Genomic DNA, 24,050 nt, shown 5'->3' with positions numbered 1-24,050 from the left:
TTCTGAGTGTTTTCAGGGCTGTGACATGAGGACTAAGGTACAGGGTCTATGCTGGCTTTATTTGTGCATTGGTGTGGTGGGGGTTTTACAAGGCTTTCTCCGAATATTTCTTCGAAAGTTTCTGGCTATCTAATAAGTCCTCAGAACTGACATTACTCATTTCTTTTTTTTTAGCTGACATCCAGCTTCAAAGTTGAATACCTTTTATKTGTAATTTCTCCTTCGGAAGATAAATAATGTTTTTGATGTGGCTGCCAGTGCCAATGTGCATCCAGGGCTCCCTGCACCCTGCTTTGCCCGGTGATGTGCTGTGCAGAGCTTGCTGCTCTCTTAGTGCCCATACCCAAAGTCGTGAGGGTTTCTGYTGATTCTTTCCATGCCATTCCTTTATTGACTGCTCTCAGCTCCTGACCTACAGTCATCCACATCTCTCCTAGGGACTCGCTGCAGTGACTGTGCATCCAGCAGTGTTGGGATAGGAGTCCAAGTAGCTGTTTTCATGTGATCAGATTGCAATGCCTGATGTGACCTGTTCTAGTTCTGCTAAGGAAGTTAGGGGAGAGGATAGAGTGGGTAGGCGTGAGATGGGAGTCTTTGACTCCTCTTTCATCATATCTTTTGCCAAAGTTCTGGTGGAAGACCATGAGAAAAATGAGTACAGGAGAGATTAATTGSTTTACCTCGTGAAGCGGAGATGTGAGTCTCAAATAATGTAGTTAATAGCKCTTACATTACCGGTGTGTTGTGTTTGGTTTTTCCTGTAATCACACAGCAATATAATGGAAATGTTCTGACTTGATGYRTTTARAAATAATTAATTGAAGCTAGATTTRTAGTGAAGGGTTGTATATAGTAACAATCTGCTGGTAACTAAGCCATAGAAATTCAGGCTTAGTGCCTAGTAAGTTTTATTCTAAGTCRCAGTTCGTTACCTTTGATAAAATGGCAATTAATTTCTGTGTGAGTTGTCTGGATAACTAAAGGTTTAGAARGGGGCCTCCTGACTGAAGTCAGAGGCAAAAAGAATGGAAAGCTGGATGCAAGCGCTTGTATATATCCTRTGGCATCATGAGAAAGCAGCTGATCAATATTCAGAGTTTCCCAAAAGTGTGAGCCTCTCACACACCAGTTGGCAGATAGGTTTGGATGTTTTTTGAGTATAGATATTTTTCTTCCTTCCTTATTCATGGTCATAAATTTTAGAGGTCTTGGTTCTTTTCTTTCTGCTGTCATATTTGCTGTKTTCTGGAAGCATCATTCTTTCAAATAAAAGTAGCTTCCACAATAAGTGCAATCTCAAAACCAGAAGAGTCCTGAAAACTGAAGGCCCACTTTAATCAAAGGTAGTCTTAAATGTCTGTTGTTGTAGTCCTTAAGGTTTATATGGCGCTGCTTCTGTAATGTGTCTTGAAAAACTGCTGTTATTCTTCCTTCTGCATTATGACTGTTTTCMTAGAGGTGTATGGATTTCAATCATATTTGAAATAAGCACTGCTGGATGGAATCTGATGCCTTTAACAGGGATCAGCTTTATCCATCTCAGCGTGAACTCCAAACTGAAGTATGTTCCCTTGGTTTCCCTGATCATGGAAATAAATTTAAAAWTACTTGARTAGTMACAATGCTGTGTTTTAGRTATAGGGAACTTTGTACTCTTCTAGGACTGAAACTGAGGTGTAGTRAATAATTTTTCAACTAAACTTAAGTGATATTTTAAAGGTTTGTCTGACATGTGGTATCTTCCTGTGCCCTTCTTCCTGTGGAGAAGAGCTTTAGCCTTGTGTGTTAGGTGTGATTCCCTTCCCCCCCCACCTTGGTATTGCCAGTTGCTTTAGTAGTTCATATTAAGTACTCAGTAAGACTGCATTGAGTTATTTATTTTAAAGAAAGTGATTATTTTCAGGAAAATGTTTTTCTGCTGGCAGTATACTCAGTTGCAATTTGAAAGTGATACTGTTGTGCCACCACGCTAGAGTTTGTAATGCTAATTATTAGCTTCCTAAATTAGATTACTTCTTCYGTAAGCAGGTGGTTATACAGCAGGAATATTCTGTACTCTGCATGTAAAATGAATTAATTCAACATGACTACAAGTTATGTTACTTAAAATGTCAACACAGAATTAACTACAATAAAGTATGTGCTTTACTGAAAAATACTGCATCTTACAAAAAGATAAGATCTGTACTCACAGACCTGCTAACATGTAGTTATAGCTCTGCTGTGGGTATGAAAGGTGTCGTGGATTATGTGGGGCAGGAGGGAGCAGAGGTATGTGCTTTTCTAAATAATTTAAAACTAGGCAGCAGAACTTAAAATGAGAAAGAATTGGAGATCAAAATGGTCTTTTATATATAAAGACATTTTAAGACACAAGGTCTTTAGATAAGGGCATTTTCCCTTTTTTATGCACTAGATGAATTTTATACTGGAATGAATATAATTTAGACACAAAAATATGTAAGGAAAGTGGCAATTTATCACTRCATAGAGGAGCACAAGTAGGAAACCAGGACTCTAAATTTTAAAGTCCAGGTATCGCCTTTTATTTTAAAAACAGTAATGGAATTTAATAATCTAAGGACTATAACAAATTTACTCTGTTCTTTCTCAAATCAGCCAAAAAAGTTAATCTAATTTTTCCATTTTAGGGGTGGTTCTTGTTGCTTAGTGTGACTTTCATAACACGCCAACATACCATTTTCAACATGTTTTTGTAKTAGTGAAACTTTGGCTCCTGTTTTCTTCAATATACAGATAAAAAGCCATGCTGAATATGTTTTCCCCAGATTAAATGTAAATTTGGCCTGGTACCAGGAGCTGTATCTGTGTGCAGTCTGTCAACAATCAGCGGGTGACCAAAACAAGAATAAATCTAAGCACTTTTGAAGAATTGATTCTGAAGACAGATTTAGTAATTTTTTGGAACCCTAAGCATGTATTAAACAGAAACCGAAAYACTGTGTGTGATTTTAGTAATAGCAGTGGCCATGTTAAAACATACAAGTCTGCTGTGGCATTTTGGGTCTTACACCCTTGCTTCTGCTCTAGTTTGGAATGATTTTTATGTTGGGTTTTTATTTCTCTTATCTTCTCATCTRCTTAAGCAAGAGGAAAAAAAGCCCRCCTAAATCTAGGTAGGTGTTGTCACCTTTTTATTAAACTGATTTACAGTYCTATTGTAAAGAAATCTGGTAGGTCTTCTTTCTCTTGGGAAGCTGTATGAAGTTCTTGCAGATTGTGAGTATTGTTTCTCAGCAGTGAACTGCTATACCAATGTTACATCTAGAGGAAGGAGATAATGTCCAATTATATGGTTAGGTCAACAAAGACTGGTTTTTACTGGTATTGGAAATACTCCACAGCATTTGTGGAAGAAAAGTAGTTAGGTAGCTTTAACTGCAGGATCACACCTGTGCTGAGTGACGTTTTCAGAAAAGGTTAAGGTGATTCTGCCCTTAGGTGTATTTGATATGAGGATTTCCTAATGATACAGAATCAAACTTGCTAACTGGATCTTAGATCAGTAGTTCAGGGCAGGAGTCTCCAAAGAAGCCTTGCTGATGGATGTTGTCTACTCAGTAAACCTGATAAACAGATGGACTTCTGCTATACAGTACACATTTTTGTTTGTTGTAGAAGAAAAWGATGTTCCTCTTAACTTCTTGTTATGGCTTTGGTTAATGCCATTACTGCTGCAGCTGTAGGAACTGTAGGAGGGTTTTTATACAGCATACGGAATTTGAAGATGCTGAGGCATTGTGACATATTCCTCTGATCCTTTCTCCAACTTAGCTGAGCATGTTAGATTGAATTTACCAAGGGGTGGTTTGTAAGAAAAGTTACTCCCATGTATGATAACTTAAGCAGGATCTGAACAGTTTGGGTAGTGAGTACTGCTGGTGGCCATTGCTCTGGGCTGCCAGCCTGCATCTAGAAAGTGTGAAGGGGTGTGAGTAAGAATAGAGTACTTGTGAGTACTTAACTGTTGAACTCTGTGTCCTCCTTCTGCCTGATTATTTTTCATTTTAAACTGCTTTCTGTTCTAGCTGATTCATAGAGTGTGAATACATACATATGTATACTGTGGCTTTGYGTGTATTTTTGTGGTTAAATTTTCTTCTTAAAGGAAGAAGTCTAATTTGGTTCGGTATTACTTGAAATTTAGGTAACGTGAGGGACATCCTAAGAGTACCCCATAGTTAGGAGAAGTGTAAATGATGGGTTTGGGAATGGAGAACCAAAGCGAAAAAAAAACCCAAAAAAAAAAAGACATAGGATCAATATTTCAATCTCCCCTTTTCTCAGAGTTTTCAAGCTGAGTGTGTTAAAGCTGTGCTGAGATCATGTCTGTCCCAAAACACCTTCTCTCATGTAGTAATGTGGTAAGCCTCACTATGTGATTCATGTATAAAGATACCTTTCCAAATATTTATGGTAGAAACCCACATGTTGAGCTGATGTTTATGAACATGGTATCAAACTACTGAAGAAAAACATCAGCCTGAAAGTATTACTATGCCTCTTGAACGCTTTGTAGGTGACGCAGGCCTTCTAAATATGTATGTATGATACATTATTTTTTCATCTAACAAATTATTATTACATAGAAATTATTACTGGGACTATTGCAAATATGTTTTTGAAATATGCAGTTTGTCTGAATAACTAAGGAAGATGCATACAAGTCTCCTTAGGTTTTTTTATTTGCTTATATGGTATTTTTTAATTTTGCATTTTAGTCTGCTGGTGTTTCCATGCCTGAGCGCCTTTGYGCTATATAAGGGATTGGCCCAGCTTTAACCATATTTGAAAATGTGGGAGTCATAAAGATCTTGTCTGTAAAGACCRAGATTTTATGGAAGAAAAAGAAATCTAGGGTAACAGTCAACTTCTTCTGCCTCTTCTACAAAATTCTTCTCACTATAAATTACTGCTTTTTGAGCTTGTGGGCATGTCACAGTGTGGTGGGGTATGCAGTAGAAGACTTTTTAACATGAGAGCTTTCTGGGAAATAAAGTTGAATCAGGATTATTGTCAAAACATTTTCATTGCAGTTTATAGTAATGAAAGCCTGTTTTATAAATTTGAGGTATTCAAAACAATCCTTTGGTGTCCTGTTCCTTTTCTTCAAAATGAAAGAAGAGGTGGCATTTTGTTTCTGGTAAGATAAAGTTCTTTGACTTAAACTTTGATRTAAACCAAATTACTTGTCTCCCATTTATCAATTCATCATTAGTTGAATCACTAGTTCTTTAGTTGCTGAAATTGCTTTTGACGTAACTTCTTTTGAGCTTTGCAACAATTTTATGCTGACCATATACGCATACTGAATCTGGGTTTTTTTTAAAAACTTTTTTTAAAATAATACCAATTTTTAAAAGAATGCTCATTTCTAAATACCCTCTGAGGTGTCTGAAACCAGCTTGTCAGAGCCTTATAATAGCATATAAGATTCTGAAAGCAGAAGTTAATGGTTATGAATTAACCAATGCCATTGATTTGGTTTGTTTTGATACGYAGATAAAAGGAAATCAATAAGAGAATATGATTCTTCTGGACGTACTTCAGAAATAATAGTTGGTATGAGTCATAGTTTAGATACAGAGTTGTTTGACCTGTGATATCTTTCCCTTTGCTTTTCTCTATTCTTGGATAGTATAAATTAAACTTGATACTATTCTTTCCTAAGGAATTGGAAAATGAACACCCCACCAGCAGCTTCAGAGCTTCCYTGTGGCCTTGCAGAAGTCAGCTTCTATGTGCTAACCTAGAAAGGCCARTAAAATTTCAAATGTATGTGTAGAGCTGCTTTTGAACATTCAGGGTAAATTTTGCATCACTTCTGAGAAGAAAATGAAATTCTTATCTTTGGCTGGTGTTTGTGAACACTTAATGAAAGTRAAGGATTTACAGAGCTGGAATATTCAATGTAGAGTCAAATGTGAATAGCAGTGGGGAAATGGTATTTTGCTAAGAAGAAGGGGAGAGTGTTTTTATTTTTAACAAATGTTTGAATTCAGTAAATTCTGAAATGGAACKGTTTAGAGAGGTCTGGTATTTTATCATTTGTATAACTTTTAGGTCATACGACACTTTGATTCCCGGTAAGACTTTTCTCMGTTGAATGAGGAGAGAGTTCTGTGAAGTTCAGAAAGAAAATGTGTGATAAGAAGTAAGAGGGAGGAATTAAATCAAGAATTTGCTAAAAGCGTGTGAAATGGTGCAAGCCAGTTGTCAGATTTATATGTTTGACAGAATTTGTAGCTGTCCAAGATGGCATGAACTGATCCAGGACCCTTCTTTGGTTCCATCTGCCATGTACTAAATGCTTTTCTTCTTTTGTGGCAAAAAAAAAAAAAAAAAAAAAAAAAAGAAAAAAAGATAGCATCTTTCATTTTTTAGACAGTCTTAACTTCTTTGAGGAGATTTTGACATCTCACTGGATGAAACTAAAATTCTGTTGGGGCAGGTAGAAAAAGTAGGTAGTGTAATTAAAAGATGTTTCTTTTTTGAAAATAACTACATTTCTTGGAGTTTCTTCTGGCATATGCCACTTTCTCTCTTAGCTGGCAATAATGGATCATCAGGTGTGAAAAGAGAAGGTTGTACAAACCTGCCCTATCGGCTAGGGAAGTATCTGATAGTAGACTTCTTCTCTATTAAATGGAATTAGTTCAGATTTAACTTGCTTCATAAGGCCCTCTCATTACAAAAGTGAGGTTCAAGAATTACCAATCCTTTCCTGGCTTTGGGGGCATGTGTTAAACCAGCACACTAGCCCTTGTGAAGTCTGTTCCATTTACCTCAGCTTTTCAAGATACTTTTTGATCCCTTTTCCCTTTTGAAAGGCCTGTGGAATTTCCATCCCAATGCCAGGGTTCAGGTGAGAAGCTGTGTCCCATCTCATCTTGAATCCCATTAACAGGGTGCCTGGGAGAGGGAGGAACAGAGGTGTTTCTCAGCCTTCTTGCATATCATGTGATCCCCATCCTCAACCTACTTCTGGTGTTTTATTCCCAACAGCTTTACTAAGCTTCATGTACCAGTCTTTCAGTTTTTGCTAGATWGGCTGTTTTTATTTCCTTTCATTTTAAATGGCATGGCTCTTTTTTGTTTGGTTGGTTTGGTTTTGCTTCCTATGGTACCATKAAAAGAGCAGCAGTGAGAATTTTAAAGCTTCTTTCTACTTGTTCCTTATTCAGGAGAATTCAGATTTTATTTGTAGGYTCTGCTCTGCATTCCTGTGTGTTTGTTGCAGAGAGGATCAGGGAGGTTAGTAAAGGGACTGATTCTGCAGTTTCAAAATGAAGTAAACATGCATTTCTGACAGAAAGGATGTTCTGCATCCAATTGCACTTTCCCAGTGCCACCTTATGCCAGCATTAGAATTTACTTGGCCAACCAGTTGTAAGTTTTCTGCCAAGTTGGGTGTTCAGCTGGATCAGTTTCATGAATTTACTGTGAGACCACACAAGTGCCAGCGCCTACAAAAAGGGAGGYGGTGGAAGCCTGTGCTCAGGTTTGAAGTGAAATGGAGCAATGGCCTGCATAAAGAGRCTCCTAGAAAAAGGGTGGCAATAATGCTGCTAAGGAGGTATCTTTGAGCGGAAGCAAAGTTTGAACTCAGGCTGTTTTTATGATGTCAATTTGCATATCTAACTTCTTTTATAACTTTTTAACAGACGTGTTAACATATCTAATCATCWAGCATATAAACTCTCAGTGTTTTAATTCCGCTTAAAAGTTGATCCTGTTTCTAGTGTGTGGTTGGATTGGATGAACTCCCAAAGTCTCTTCTTACCTGAATTATTCTATCATTTTTCTTTATGTTTTAAGCTGTCATTTAAATTAGCTTTCAGTCTCCGGTTGTGGCTTGCAAATGTAAGACATCTTTTCTGCATAAAATACAAGTATTTGCTTAAATATTAAATGTACTAGCCAGAAAAAAAAAATAAAGAGGCTATCTTTAGAGAGGTGTTTTGTGAGAGAYAGTGAGACTTCTTAAGTCATTCAGATGCTTGTCAACTAAATAGATAGGATTCAAAGCTCTTTGCAGCCAATGTTAAAACACAGTATTTTTCAAATGGAACTCCTGTTAAATAAATAACCTTTGTAAGACCAGCATTCCCATATTATGAGTCATTGCACAAAGTTTTGTCTGCTACACCCTGATGTGACTACGAAATTCTCCTTAAGAGCTGAAAATCTGGAACAGGACTAACGGTTTTCAGCTGAAGCAGTCTGGATTTATGTACCATGAAGTTGTTACTATACTAGAAATACGAAACTAGTTTTACTTGGCTGAAAATAACTGTCATATGACAGACAAGAATTGCATTGTCATTTGGCTGTCCTTATCATATAGCAGCATGGGTCGAGTGTACATTAGTTCAGTTGTAGCATTTCTACCTGAGAGATTTATATTTGCAGTGTAAATTGCATAACTTTTGGCATCTGTTTATGTGAAAACTTCAGTTGAGAGAGTCCAGTACAGACTACACTATTGTTTTCATAACCTCTGTTTGCATTCCTTTAGTTAGATACTGGCTCAGTGAATAATCCAAGCGGACTGAAATAGTTTCCTCTCAGAACATTTTGAAGGATGCAACACCAAATGTAAAATCAAATGTATTGACAATCCATTGTCTTATATTCTGTCATTGTCAAGCCTTAGTGGGAAGGTGGGAAGAAAGCAAGTGCATGTCTAAGAATGCAGTGTCTTCCTGTTTCATTTTTAAAAGTAAACACAGGATATGCTGAAGCATGAAGGTAGCTGTAAAACCTTGATTGCTCTGATTTGAATTCATTATACAGTGTTATGATCCACACATCTGCTCCTTAAGTTTGTAGGTGATCTTTTTTTAAATAGCTTACTAAAAGAAAGAATTGTGTGGAGGAAAACTTTGTGGGAGAACTGAACTGGAACTTAACAGCTCGGGAAGCTCACAATTTGCTTTATATTTAAGCATTATTTCTACTTTACGCTACGTGGTTCTTCATGCCTTATTTYGGATCTGCATAGCTTCACAGCAAAGACCTGTGTCTGTGCTTTCTCAGATGCCCTTCTTCACACAGCATATTCTTTAGACGAGTGAATAGGTTTACAGCTTTATATCCAAAAGCTCAACAAGAACTCTTGYGGCTTTTTTCTGCAGGTAAGAGTATTAGAAGACATGCTCTGAGCTGTGAGTTTTTATGTTGGTTTGCAAGGCAAACTCTCAGGACTTCTTGTATTTAGCGTGTTTGAGCTCTCTGCATGTTTCAGGCTGACTGTTAAAGTAATGAATGTATGATACTTCAAATGAGGAGAAGTCTTCTCTTCATTTGCTAATATTTCCTAATGCAGTCAGCTTGCTTGTCCAGAGTTGTAGTTTGTTTTGAGGCAAGACTTCCCTCCTCCCCCAGGCTGTTGATTCATCTTGCTAATTGTTGAACTMGAATGCTAAATTCTCTCTTGTGTGTGGCTAGGAAGTTGTCTTAGTCTAGTAATAAATTTTATGATGCAGACTAAATTTGTATCTTAAAATGCGGTGTTCCTCACTCAATGGCTTTCTCCTAAAATACATGAACTAGGAAAAGAACGCTTTTCCACCCACCTACCCTCTGGCAGTTAAATATCAAATGGCAGCCAGGAAATGATAAGAGAGTGTTTCATGGAGGGAACAGAAAACCAGTGTTCAGTCATCTGACTTGTATATGTTAAAAGATTATTCAGTAGAGATTAATATATTAGTTTAAATTGTGGTAATTTTTTGTTCTCTATTTGTTCATGCTAGTCTTTATATTGGCTTATATTTTAGGGAAGATAGGCTTTGAAAGTGTTTGAGTTTCTTTTTTCTCTTAAGGGTGTGCTAGCTGTGAGTACACAGTGTCGATGTGAATATGCCTAAACTGTTCATTTGATAAAATCACTTATTTCTGTCACATTCGTGTAAGTCTTTRTAATGGATTTGTGTAAGTCTTTATAATGGGAATTAATTTTCTGCTACATTTGGCTATGTATAAACCTTTTATAAAGGTGCATATAATATGTAACTGTGCTGTTTTCAGGTCTTAACATAGATATCTACTGTCAGAAAACATTTGCCAACAATTATTTTTCTGGTCCTTTGTGTTTTGAAAGTTTAGCGATACAGTTGATAYTTCTTTCCAGTGCATTCTGTCTTTCCTGTATTCAAGTGAATAACCAAAATTTTACCAATCTGATAATTTTGTTACTTTTGATTTTCCAAAAAAAAAGCCCTAATGAAGTTTGGTCTTAYTAGTTCATTAAGGTGTTCCATTACACACAGAGGCATAGTGACAGCCTGAAACTAGATCTAACTTGGAGGTTACTTAGTATACAAATAAAGTTTTCATGTAAGAATGTGTACTTTAATTTTGCTGTTGGAGACATGAGGAATGACAAAAGTATTCTTTTAAATAGTATTTCATGGTTCAGAGATATGCTTCCAGCACACACATGTTRTTTATGTCTACCTAATTTCTTTATGCTGAAGCCTTTGGGTTTCTGGCACAGCCAGTGAGGAAGTCTGTTGTACTAGTAACACCATGACAATAAATCTGACAAAGCTGTCAGTGGAAGTACAAGTGTATATAGACCTGAAATCAGGATTGGGTGTGGGGAGAGGCTCTGCATGATGGTGTTCTGGATACAATGTGGGAGTGGTAGATGATGGTAGTCAATAGTTCTTGTTTGTGAGTGAGTGTAGACAGGACCATTGAGGACTAATGGACAACTTTAGAAAATGTTCAAATGTTTACCTTTTGAAGTGGAAATGGGAAATGGGCAGTCGGAAAACTTGATGGGATACTGGGAGAGAATCTGTATTGGCTCTGGTGAGAGACACTTAAACTTTCATTTTCATTCACTCTGACTGAGTTTGGTATTTGGGATATAGAATATTTGGCAGATATTTTGTAAAACTGTTTAGTGTAAGAAGTGGAGTACTTCTGCTTGAAGCAAATTCTGCTAAAGGGATGGAGTAATTGTAGATTTAAAGTATTTATCCTTCATTGAGGTATCGATTCCTATCTTTGTCCTTGGGGAGCGAGCTGATCAGCAATATGTTCAGTTTATCAGAAAGCAGTAGAATGTACCCACTTGCCAGAGAGAGATTGGTTCATCAGTGTTCCTAAAATTAATGGGTTTTAAGCTCTGACAAACCACTTTGGAATTTCCTTTGCTGTGAAGTTCCGATTCGTGATTCCCATGTAACACATAAGATTCTAGTTTAGTTTTAACTCATAAGAACTTACAAGGTCATTTGCTTTCTTGCTGGAGACTTGCAGTGCTTGGGGAAATGGCTTTTCTTTTTGTCAACCCCAATTGTCTTGAGGRTTTTCATTTGTTCTAGTTTCTTTTTCCAACAAAGTTATGAACTCCAGCTCTGCTTTCTGCTGCTGTGGTTGTTTGCATTGTCAGCMACATGGAAATAGCATTCCTGCATGTCATATTCCTGGAGAACGCAGTGCRTAAGTAAAGCTCTTGCATTGTGATCTCCCACTAAGTCAGTAGAATGGAAAAAAACTCTTGACTTGGAGCAGTTCAGATTAGTCAATGGCAGGGATCTGAGATGTCATTATTTCAACAGAAAGTAACTATATGAGCTTGTGACAACGAAAGAGAACATTGGGGAATGGGACATTGAAATAAATACCTTCAAAAACTTTTTTTTCCAACATAGTTTACAAGTTAATTTCAGTTGTTGTCATTTGACCCTGGCTGGATGCCGAATGCCTACAAAAGTTTTTCTATCACTCCTCTCCTCAGCTGGACATGGAGTAAAATGCAATGGGAAGTTCGAGGGTTGAGATAAGGACAGGGAGAGATCATCAGTTAGCAACATGGGCAAAACAGACTTGATTTTAAGGGGAAATTAATTGAGATTTTTACCAATCAAATCAGAGTAGGATAATGAAAAGTAAAACTAATCTTAGAAACATCTTCCCWTAACCCTCCTTCCTTCCCAAGCTTCACTTTCTTCCTGATTCACTACCTCCTCCTCCATGGACTGCAAGGGAGTCTCAACTSTGGCACCTRGAGCAYCTCCTCCCCTCCTTCTTTGCTGACCTTGATGTCTGCAGACTTGCTTCTCTCACRTATTCTCACTGTTCTTTTCCCTGGACAGAATTACTTCTGTGCAATATTTTTTTTTCTTCTGAAATAAGTTATCCCAGAGGTGTTGATGGGCTCAGCCTTAGTCAGCAGTGGGTCCATCCTGGAGCTATCTGGCATTGGCTCTGTTGGGAGGGGAGTAGGGAAATAGCTCCATATGGAAAGCTTCTGGTAACTTTCACAGAAGCCACCCCTTACGGCCCTAATGCTTCTCCCACTCCAAAACTTTGCCACACGAACCATAAAATTTTTAACTGTTCAGTTAGAACAGAACTCTTCAGTGTATTTTTGAAAAATGGAAAGGTCAGCAAGCTTAGCATTTGTGTCCTAATGGTTTCTCAAATACAGTCAGCAGTTTGGGACTGTATTTATTAGATGCAGCAAATCATATAAGGCAACAAGAATAGTGGACTTGACGTCAACAYCCCTTGGTATTGAAAAGAAATAAAGTATTTGTGCTTTTTTTATTTTTTCTTAGAGGCTAGTTTTACATGGAGAAGCCTTTAGCAAATCCTTGAAAATATTTTTTTTGAGTTGGAAGATACAGTCGCAAATTAGCTGCTATTTATGCAGATCTCTGAAAATAACTGTGGCATTTTACTCAAGGGGGTTGATTTCATTTTAACTGTCATCACTGCATTCTTCTAACTCAAGCGATGTCTTTTGCAGGAAAGTTATTACATGTGATTAAAAGCTGYGTACAGATCTTAGACTGCTGAAAATATCTGGTAGTTGTACTGGGCTGGGATTCAGGCCTGCAACAGCACAATCAACAGTGAAAGCTGTGAGAGAATCTATTGCCAATTAGCACAGTCACGTTTCCTGTATCAAACTGAAATTTAGATACCAGACTTGGGCACCTCATTCCASAGATGTCTTTGGTGAATGGAAGGGGTGAACAGAACTCTTTTCAGGAGGTCCCTTTTCTCTCTATAATAAGAATCTACAGTAACGAGGTCGTAACTCCACTGCTACTTTTTACATGCTTAAATTTATCAAGGAATAATTTAGGCCACAGCTGTTAGATTTTAATTAATACACGTAGTAAATATTCTGTGGTAGAACTTCTAAAAAAATAATTAGCATCTGTTATAAAATCTGCTAGAGATTAGGAAGTGACAGTGACTTGGCKGCATATATTATTCCCTGCATGGGAYGGACATTAACCTCTCCAAGAGAAATTCAGCCTAAGGAAGGCTCTGCTTAGGAGCAGTCAAATAAATTGGTATTGCCATGGGCAAGATTTCTTGAAGTTAGATTTCAGGTAACTGACTCACTAGGTGGTTGTTGGCAGTTCAGGCAGTTGTCTTAGAATTAATTGACAGAAATTTCAGGATTATTACTGAGTAGCATTTTAGGCAGTAGGTGTTTGGTTTTCTCTTAGAGCTAGAATTTGCTGAACTTAAACATATAGGAGCAAACTAATTGGACATTATGGTCAGTATCCGCATCTCCAAAGGACTGTATTTGACTAAAAGATGTCAGGTATATCTCTCCAGAGGCCTTTATTTCTTTTTAYTGATGATAAAGTGGGTGTAGAGTGACTTGTTTATTCTTGGACATGTAAAAGACAGAATTGTGAAAATTAGAGAAAAGTARCTCATCAGTTGCAATTGCTTACTGATTAACAAAATTTGAATTGTAAAAACTTGAAATCTTTGAAATTACTGTGAAACCATTTGTAGGTTAACAGGGTCATTGAGACATAAATAGAATATTCTTTTGTCATAGACTACAACCAAGATCTTGTGGGTATGAGCTGATTATCACAGTTYGAGCTACGGTCTGTACAAACATACAAAGTGGGACAGTAGATGCAGATTAAAATGCAGAAGTGATGAGCTTAAGTATCAATTATAAACTGCTCAGTCTTAAAAGACTTATGTGCTTCATGTTATGATTCAGTTGTAGGCAGTAGCTCTATAACGTGACTGCCTACTGCTGTCATTAATTAAAGTGGTATTGCTTTATGATGGCTATTTTTGCTGCTAAATGGGGCAGTGAAAGAACATAGTGTGTTTGTAATAGTTGAACTAGAGGTAAAGAATATTCAAGAGACCTCCAAATGCTTGGGTTATCTTCAACATCAATGATAATCAGTAATAGGAGAGGTGACAGTTCTGTGCTGCATTTATTAGAGGGATAATGTATCCAACTCCTCTTTTTTCACTCTTGCTGCCTCTCCATCCTGTCTGTCAAACACCCAATAATTCTAACGCTGGAACATTCCTCCTCCAAGACCAAGAAGATACTGAATCTTAATYATTCAGCTACTTGCTACACATCCTTTGTTTGAAGGCAGAAGCTGCCTTTATACAGGGACTGGTTTCAGGTGTGGGTAAAACATCTTCATGCAAGTGGTGCTGGACATAAGCAATGTCTGTGCATAGAAGCAAGGTTATGTCACTCAGGTCAGCACAGCTCACTCAATTGGGAATGCTGCCTGGAAGTGAATTGGTGCTGTTACTGAAAATCTTTGCTATAGACTCAAGATAGTTTGCCCGTAGTTTACCCATGCTTTCTCTGAAGGGCTGGTTTTGTAACTGCTTCTGTGAAAACTAGAGTATATTCTCTCAGAAAATGCAGGAACTCCTCTCCAAACATGTGCAAATAAAGTAAGTGAATTTACATTAGAAGCAGAGCAATCAAAATGAAGTATCGTTTAAGGCATATATGGGCAAGTGTTTTACTTCCCAAAACACAGGATAAAGCAGATTCTTTAGTTTCCAGTTTTGTTTTGAAAATAGCTTAATTTAGAAAGAGAATTTATATTTTTTTATAATTTATGATCACTTTCTTTGCCTGCTTTTTTAAAATGGAAAAACTCTTGAACAGAGTCTGAAGAATGTTTTGATGCAGGGCATTGCAAGACAAGTATTTCAAAAGACTATATCAGTGATGGCTTGCAGTCATAACATGAGACAAAGTGTCTGTGTCTGCAGGAAGCTGGAATCTCAGGAGAKGCTTCCTGGAAACAGGGCCTGGAGRAATTCTGGTAGGGTGAAGGAGTGCATTGCAAACTGACTGCACTTTTAATTTCCTGTAAGTATTTTGTATTTTTGTATTTACTGCTGATCTCTTAAAAGATGTTAATCTGATCACTGTTTTTTTTACGTTTTATTTTTTTCAAATATCAAGTGTTGGTTTTGAATTCCAGATGTCCCACATATTAGCAGTATTTCTTTTCCCTTGTCTGTGTTGAATTGTAAAAATTTGTGTGTCAGGACAGGTGACTCAGCAAATGTTGCTCTGTACATAAGTCAGAGAATCAACAGGATTGTCAGATATCCAAGTGTATTTTAACTAAAATATTAAAACATATAGTATGTTGGAGAAAAGGTACAGGCCACCCTTGGGTACTCATTTACTCATTTATTGCAATTCCACTTAGAGGCTTCATCTTCCTTTTTGCTATGTGTGGACTTCAGTATGTTGCAGACTCTGATTTGTCTGCCAGGCAGTGTTCATCTGTTTGTGGATAATCAYAATTCTAGTGCTGTGGATGGTGTGTTTTAGTATTAAATTCACTTTCTGGTGAAAATTACTGTTCTAGAGTGACTGCAAGCCCAGGAGGCTTGCAGCTTGCTGCATGTTACATTGTGCAGATGCTGGATGTGCTAACCCAGTAGCATAAGCACAGGAATTTTCCTCAGAGGRTGCAGTTTCAGTAGCGTCCTTTCCTTATGCAGGTTTGGTTTAAGTACACTTACTCTGCTTTTTCTAAAATAGCTTCATTGATAAGAGGTGCTAAGCTCAGTCATGGGATAGATACTCCAGCTGGAAGATAGGCTATGCAAACATGATTTGTGTGAATACAGAAATTAAAAGCTGTGGGTGCAAATTGAAAAACCTTTTTACATGCTTGTAAAATCTTTTCGATAAATAATGAAAATACCTTTTTTTGCTTCAAAACAATGTGGTATTACTGAGTGGGAATTTTTGTTTATGTTGAATATTACCTTCTGTCATTTGTTCAGAACTCTTTTTCCTCTGAAGTACCTTTTTTAACATACAGAGTCAAAATAGTAAGACTGATATTTAAGGATGAGGATAATAGTTAATTTAGTTGGGGAGGCAGTCTGGGTTTTGATTCTACCTTGTAACTCAAACATATGATGTAGCATTCCTAAGTTTAGAAACTTGATTTAGCAAGGAGTGCTTTCAGTGTCTTTCCTTAGCAACCCAGCCTACCAAAACACACCAGAGCTGCCCTTCCTGCTCTCTACTGAGGAACAGTAGCAAACTCCATGGTTTTAAGGTGGAGTTTATAAACAGAAATAGGATAATGAGRCCTGCAATTGTAGGGGATTGGAATTCAGTGGTGAGAGTACTTTCCAGTTACATGTTTTGTTTCTCTTGTTTTCAACAAAATCCTATGTGAGAATAAGGGTTGCCCTAAAAGTCTAGAACATAATTTTTATTTTAAGTAAACTTATCTGATGAGTATTCACGAAATTGAATTGCTTGTGGGAGTTTTTTTGTTTGGTAGGGACTAAGCATTCTTCAAGATRTAAGGGGTGCTGGAGGATGCCAGCAGCTCCTAAGGGTTACGGCCAGCCTTTGCAGAAGCTGTGAGGACATTCAGGGAAGGATAACTAACCCCATAGTACTGTTTGGTGTTTGATTTTTCCTTAGACATCACTTGTGATTGTTGTGTCAGCAGGACCTTTGATCTCGCCTAGTGCATAGAAGTTTCTGTGCTATGTATTGCCAATGAAATGTATGATATACTTTGCATATCTTTTTCTAACTAATAACACTGTTCTGTATTCRGTGCTGAAATACAGCCCATTGAGGGGGACAGAATTGTTTGAGAGAAGAGAGAACAAATCTCGTAAACCTTAGAAATTTGCATGCCTGTCTGATTACTGGAAATACTGAGCTTTGTATATGAGCCTGGTATAAGAATTTGGTTAAATGCTTCAMTGGAAGAACCATAAGGAGTTACACATATGAGCTTGCCATGCAATCAGGTTAACTGAGGCTTTCCTCCCCTCGATTTGTCACTACATTAACCGAGGCCCGATTTAAACACTACCGCTCTTCTTGGTTTCACTTTATTAGGATGCTCTGCTTTCTGTTACTTTGTCAGAGGAGTTTTACAGTTTCAGAGAGAGCTAATCAGTGATCATTTACAGGGGCCACAAAACTGCCAGACTGTTAGTCTATACTCTTTATACTCTCTGGATTTTACTAGTGAGTTTCTAGTGTTTTGGCTAGGAGTGATACAAGGATTTTAAAATGCCTATTGTATTGATTTCTGATTATATTTAAAAGATGTTTTAATATTAAGGATAAGGTCTGTCTGGATAGTATTGGATGCAGTGCAATATGTAGAAGTTAAACACTTTTGCTGGTGTTGGGTTAGAGTCAGTCAAAAGTAGTGTGTGCATTTGTTGGGTTTTTTTGAGTTTAAGTGCTAAATAATAAGCACATAAGTTCTAACTAATGAGTGTATTTTACAGATGTGTTTGATTTCTTAGGATGCAGGTTAACTCAGCTTGAATTTTCATGATCTGGTGCTGCAATTTAGTTTGGATACCACCAAAAAAAAAATCCAAATTCTCCATTTTGCTCTTTGGTATTTATAAATACAAATTTGAAGTTTGCTCATTCCCAAACCAATAAGGGAATGATAYTTGTCATAGTTCACATAGATTTGTTCCGAATTTGTGAGTTACTGGTTACATGAAAAAGAATAGAAGGTTGTGCTTCAGTACCTGGAGATGTTTCAGGCTGAAGACGGKAAGGAAATTTAATCTGCCTGAGAAAAAGTAGCCTTGCAGAAGGTGGTCTTTGCTTCTTGAACTTAGCTTTTCTGAAAGCTGTTGCCCATTTTAGGCCTCACAGAACAACTGCGTGGTTCCCCTATGAACTGTGTGCTCCAGTGAATGCTAACAGGAATGAGCTCTCCCTGCTGCAGGAACCTCAATCTCAGTGAATCAGAGCTCCTGACTGCGGGGTTAGGAAAGCGGGCAGTGGGTCAGTGGAGTAAAAGGCAAAGAAACCTTCAGTGTTTTATTCTAGATACCAGCAAATAGGGTRGCTGACAGTTTGGTGCAGAGCCCAGCACTTCTTTTCATAGCCATAGACAGTTCAAAGGATGGTAAGTTGTGCTGTGACACTGGTTGTATAAGCTATTTTGAAAGCTAATGTTTRGCAGTCCAGAGAGGAAAATTTGTCTTCTGTTAACTGTTGAGAGAATAAGACACTCTGGCATGCAGTGGGATGGGAACATGCCTGGATTCTCAAGGGAACTGGAAAGGAATTTGTTATAGAGACTGGAAAGTACAAAAGAGGTCATGTTTTTGAAATGCGACAAGTTGAATATATTGTGCTAATGCCCTTACAATTTTATTTTAAAAAGCAAAATCTAGAATTTCAAGGTATTAAGACTTTATTTGTTGAAGGAGAAAAAGAAATTAAATTACTCCTGGGAGTAAGAGGGTAAAGTCGGTAATGTCAAAAAGGAGTACATTCAAGGTTTTTTAAGTGGTAAAATTTGGTGAGTCCCTAGAGCTGTGGTTCATCCTACGTCTTTCAGCAGTTTAAACATTTAAAATCTGGGTCTTTGCTTTCAGTAATTGCTGTTCTTGTGGGAATCTGAAGATGTGCTAATGTGGGCTGTCATTAAATGTTTCGTTTGGTAAACCTTGGTTGCACTACTTCTCTGTAACATGGTGTGAGAGCAAGACTCATCAGTGTAAATCCAGTTCTTGATACTTTGTTTGTATAGAGTCTTTTGCTATTAATTTTTTTATAATCAGTTCTGGTCTTCTGAATGAAGAGGTAGTATGGATAAAGACACTATTGTAAATGTTGGTAGTAAATGATCAAAATGTTAAACCTAAATTCTTGTGTTTTCTTACTTTAAGAAATGCTCAAAAGGTGTGCTGCATGTGAAAAATGTCTTTCCCTGGGTCAGGATATCAGACTTCTTTATAGGTTCTGGGTGTTGAGCCCTCAGAAGTGGAAGCCATTAAAAGGTTCCTGCAGCCTAATGCCCCTCTATACCTTCTACTTTTTTATTAATATTTTTGTTGTCCTGTCTCACTCTGAACTGAGCACGGAAAACTTGCAGTCCTTTTTGAGCTGGAAAGTGGAAAAGAAATGTGAGAAAGTGGAAAAGAAGTGTGAACATGGTGATCCAGGAAAAATTCCAACATACTAAACTGCAGTGAAAATAAAGCAKTTTGGTTACAGAGTTGACRTAATCTCTACATTGAAGCCTGAGTTATGATATATATTACTAATATCCAAATACTTGCAGATAATTCTGAAATCAGGCTGTCCTAGATGATGAATCTGTGGTGGTGGACTAAAGGCTTCAAGCTTTCTGTTTGGAAAGAGGTAACAGCTGAGCAAAGCAAACCCATGTGGCTCTGTCTGGCAGCTGTCCTGTGCTGTGTTTAGAGTAGATTCTGCACCAAGATAGGATAGAAAACCATGCCAATGTACTTCAGATATTTGGAAGGAAACTCTGTAACCTTTACTGACAGAGAAAGGGATTTTTGTCTCATGTTGTTCTTCAGGTGATTCAGCCTGGATGCTTCTGGAAGTTAATGATGGTCAGTTTTAAATTTCTAGGCTGAACCTCTTCCCTCCAGTTGGGGCTGCAGAGGCTGAGTGTCAGGCTAGAAGCAGGATTTCCCAGTTCCCTTACTAGCAGACTACTGTTCTGTCATTCTTCCAGAGCAGCTGCTTATAATGCCTATCCCGGAGGATTTTGTTATGGCAAGCTRCTGCTAAGTAGGAGGTTTCTGGGTAACTTTCTATTGTAGCATGCTTGCTCCATCTCTTCAAAAATAGCAGCACTTAGGCAAATTATATCTAGTTTTGGTATTGATGAGTCAAATTGCTGAAAAGTAATGCAGCTCTTGACAAGTCTCACTGCCACTGTGAGTGCAGCATATTTAATAGATGTTGAAGTGAAAGATATTCATGAAAAAATGAAACTGCTGTGCTTTGAAATRGCTCAGCATCCTTCACTTTTGAATTGCAGGACTTACTTATGGGCTGCTTTTTCAGTCATATCAGAGCTTTGGAACCTCTTTTCAGGCAGAGTTTTTCTTTTGAAAATGCAGCATTATTTTGCATTGCCAAAGACATTGTTTGCCATAGAAATTGGGAAAATACTCAGGTGAGAATATTCTGGTTGTGTTGCAGGGCTGCATAAGGATGGATTCTGAATCCTCAGCTGCCAAAACTATAAGCTGATCAGGTTTTTGCTGGGCTGCTAGCAAAAACTGGAATATTGTTGATTTTCTAAATGCTGTTCCAATGAATTTTGCAGTGAGGAGGAAAACAGAGGGACAACTGTCTCAATTGCAGTCCTGTGTATGTATTTAATATCGAATACATTTTAAAAATAAGCTTAGCAAAGTATCCTTTTTATATGATTTAAATGAGAAATACAGGTACATTTATAGTTATTTGTAAAATGTAAAACAYGCATTTTATATTTTGAATTAACTGTGTGCTTTAATTTTAGAGGAGCAGAAAGGGTAGATATGGGATCACTTTGTGGAGTTCAGGCTCTAGTGGGGTTCAAAGGGTGTGTGTATGGGCAGTGGTGGCTGCAAGGAAATAAAACTTTGTATACCTTATAAAGGATCACAGTTTTATTACTTGAGGCATATGAATTTTATTATAGTAGCTTTCCTGTGTTAGCACTGAACCCTGGTGTTGAAAAGATGTTTGTTTCAGTTTCTCCAAGCACCAGCTTATTTTATGTTTAATTGCTGTGTTGTTGAAGAAATTACTTTTCCTCTTGATGCTCGCAGTGACTGAAGTAGATAACTCGGGACAGGGAGGAGTACAGAGATCACCCTGGAAATCTCRTGCTGAGCAGCCATCTGTCATTTGTTGTGGCACCTCACAGGGCTTGAACTGATAGAGGCAACTCACATGGGATGACAGTGTTTGTGCTGGGAGAGTGTTTTGGGAACATTTGGTGGGATACCAAGTATGTGTTTCTAATGCAACTCTTGTCTTATAGGTGCAAATCTGATTCAAAGGGCACGCAATTACTTCTTTCATAAGAGTTTRTTTTGTTTTCCGATATGTTGTCCAAGCACTTAAATGGCTTATGTTCCAGTTTATAAATAAATACAGCCCTTAACCTTGCTTGGTATTACAGCTGTTTCTTTCCTTTGAGCGTGTTTCCACTTTTTCCAATATTTCCGTTTTACTTTGAGGGAATCTCATGGTCATAGAGCCATGGCAAAAACTCCAGGGTCCTTCTCCACCTTATTTATCACTGTCTTTTACTCTGTGTGCGTGTACTCTTCCGTGTGGAGGGGCATTAATTCTCTGATGTTTGACTTTTTTAAAAACATTCTTTGTTTGGTTGGTTGTTTATGGGCAATTACAGTCAAAACCTGTACTGCTAATTTGGTAACATTTAGGTTAAGTTCATACTGATTTATATAGGTCTTTCTGACTGTTCTTTCGTGAAGTACCCTACGGACATAAATAGTGTGTTTGACAAAACTGATTTTCTATATTCAGCCTGCTTCTGCACCTTCCAGATGTTTCTGTTGGAAGACATGGTAGCTGCAGCTCTTCCGTAATGATTTTCAGGGAAGCTGTTTCAAGAGTCCTGGCTTAATCCTTATACTGGAAACAGTCCTGAGCATGAATTTTGCTGTGCAAAAGCTAATCATGTTAATATATTTATAATATATTTATAATATATTTAAAACTTCAAACACAAACATCCCAAGGCACGCTAAACAGAAACTGAATCAGATTACCAGAAGTAATGTAAATAACAGTTGTTTGTTAGTTTAGTAGCAAGGGACTGCAGGATTTTGGAGAAACATTCATTATTAACATTTAACTTTCTCTTTCAGAAATACTGAATCCTGCAGTTCTGCAGCAGTAAATATTTTGTGGGATTTTCTAGTTATTCTGAAGAGACGGYTAGGGTATTTCTGGTATTGACAGGAGTTAGGAAAATTGCTTGGCTATCCCTGGAGGTGAAATACTGAAGTGACAAGAGACAGCCTGGCTGCTCTTCTTTCCTTTGCAGCTCGCCTTCTCTCCTATCAGACAGGAGTGGTTGTCTCCCCAGGTGTGTTTGAGAAGCCTCTTGGGTTGTGTCAAGTGGCAGAAGACTCTGGGTCAATTCCTCTGTGGAAAGGAGCAAATAGTTCACCTATTGYTGCTCCTTGTGAGAGAGCGGGAGAGGGGATTGCTGGCTGGAATACATGGGATTAAGCTATTAGCCCTGCTCAGCTCTCTTTTACCTAAAATGTCCTTAGGCCAGCCTGCTTCACCAACTGGAAAACACAGGAGTGAATAGCTGTTAAATTGAGCTTGAATATCACTATATGACACGATTTATTCTATCCATGCTGGGATTCTTCTTCTACTAAATTTCTCTGGCATTTTTGTGTTACAAGTGCAGTGAGTTTAGACAAATTAAACTGTCAGCTATAATCCAAAGGATAATTTCATTTTAGTGTGTTTTGGTTTTTTTGCCACACCACCTGGGTTTAGGCTTAATGGTTAAATAACTGCTTATGCTGTACATTCAGAAGGTTTTAGAGCACCTAATTTGGGCTTCTGTCCTGAATTTCTTTCTGTGGTATACTATCCCTGTCCACAGAATATGCATGAAGAGACTTTGAAAACTTACTGTGATACCCTTATACATTTGTACATTACATTTAAATGTAGTTTAAATGTAATTTAAATGTGCATTTAATGGTACATTTAGACAAATGCATTTTTGATAAAGAGGAGGATTTTTGTATGTAATTTTAGCTTTCCAAAATAAGCAGAAGGGATTGATGTCTAATAGAAGAGATGTTTGTGAAATACCTGGAAAAAACTGCTCAAGAATATTTTTCTGCATTGTAATTACATTAAGGAACTGTGTGACATTAAAGTGACTGGTATAGTTTCTTTTACCTCTGGACCCACAAATARTGAGTGCAAATGGAAAGAACTAAGCATAAGTAATACTGACTCAGATAAGTATCTGTTAAACATAACTATGATAATACATTATTTTTAATGTGGAATATGCTGAGTTGGAAGTGACTTRTCAGGATCATCMAGTCCAACTCCTGGCCCTATGCAGGACACTCCAAGATWCATACCATGTGCCATTTGCATTCTTACCYTTAATCTTTGAATGTAAAAAGGAAGAAACCCAACATTTGGGGGTTTTTATTGGTTGTTGTTGTGGGTTGGTTTTTCCTTTTAAATCTGATCTTCTTTTATTGCTTCCTTTTCTTACATTCTTCTTACATTTTTCTTACATTCTTCCTTTTCTTACATTGCTATAATACACAATTCATGAGAAGGTGGCTGGTTTGTAGCAAATTAGGTTTGCAGTTTTTGGAATGCTTTGGTCAATACCTGTAGTTTTGTATTTTCAGTGTAGTTGCTGGATTTTTTTTTTTTTTAGTTGAGTTAAAGTAAATAATACCTTAGCACCTATGTTTTAATCATAGTCATTAAATTATTGTTAAAATAACAATTTTTTTCTGATAAATACCTTTAAGGATGAAGAAGGCTTATAAAGTTAATTTTTTAAAGAAAAATTGAGTCAATTTTGCCAATATAAAGAGTATGTTGTGAGTTTGAAAAATAAAATAATTSTTGGTAAGAAACTACTGTTATTACAGTTTATTGTTAGTGGTTTTCTTCTGTCCATTTTTTCATTTGTTATCTTCCAGGACAGAACAAGGAACTGCATTCCTTGATCTCTTTCTGGTATTTTATTGATTGTTACAAAAAATAACTGTGTTTTGAATTGWGTTTTTGAAAGTGCAGGATATGAACATATCAGAAATAGGAAGTAAACATGAAAGTTGTTTAGAGCTGAGCACAAGCAGTTGTGTGAGAAAGCCAAATCTTGTCTTTTTAATGTGCAGAAATGCATCTTTTGAGCACTTCCAAGTGTTTTGCAAGGTAA

At 37.3% G+C, this 24,050-nt stretch overlaps 1 protein-coding gene across 2 annotated transcripts in view; it reads left to right on the top strand.

Moving 5' to 3' along the window:
• The window catches only part of ESYT2 (extended synaptotagmin 2), a 77,377-nt gene that overhangs the window by 1,159 nt on the left and 52,168 nt on the right, over positions 1–24,050 (top strand). The window lies entirely within an intron of this gene.

This window comes from Malurus melanocephalus, unplaced genomic scaffold, assembly GCF_030028575.1.
Source record: "Malurus melanocephalus ecotype Western Australia unplaced genomic scaffold, MMel_1.1 scaffold_513, whole genome shotgun sequence".
NCBI classification, from domain to species: domain Eukaryota; kingdom Metazoa; phylum Chordata; class Aves; order Passeriformes; family Maluridae; genus Malurus; species Malurus melanocephalus.
This window is presented reverse-complemented; position numbering and strand designations above follow the sequence as displayed.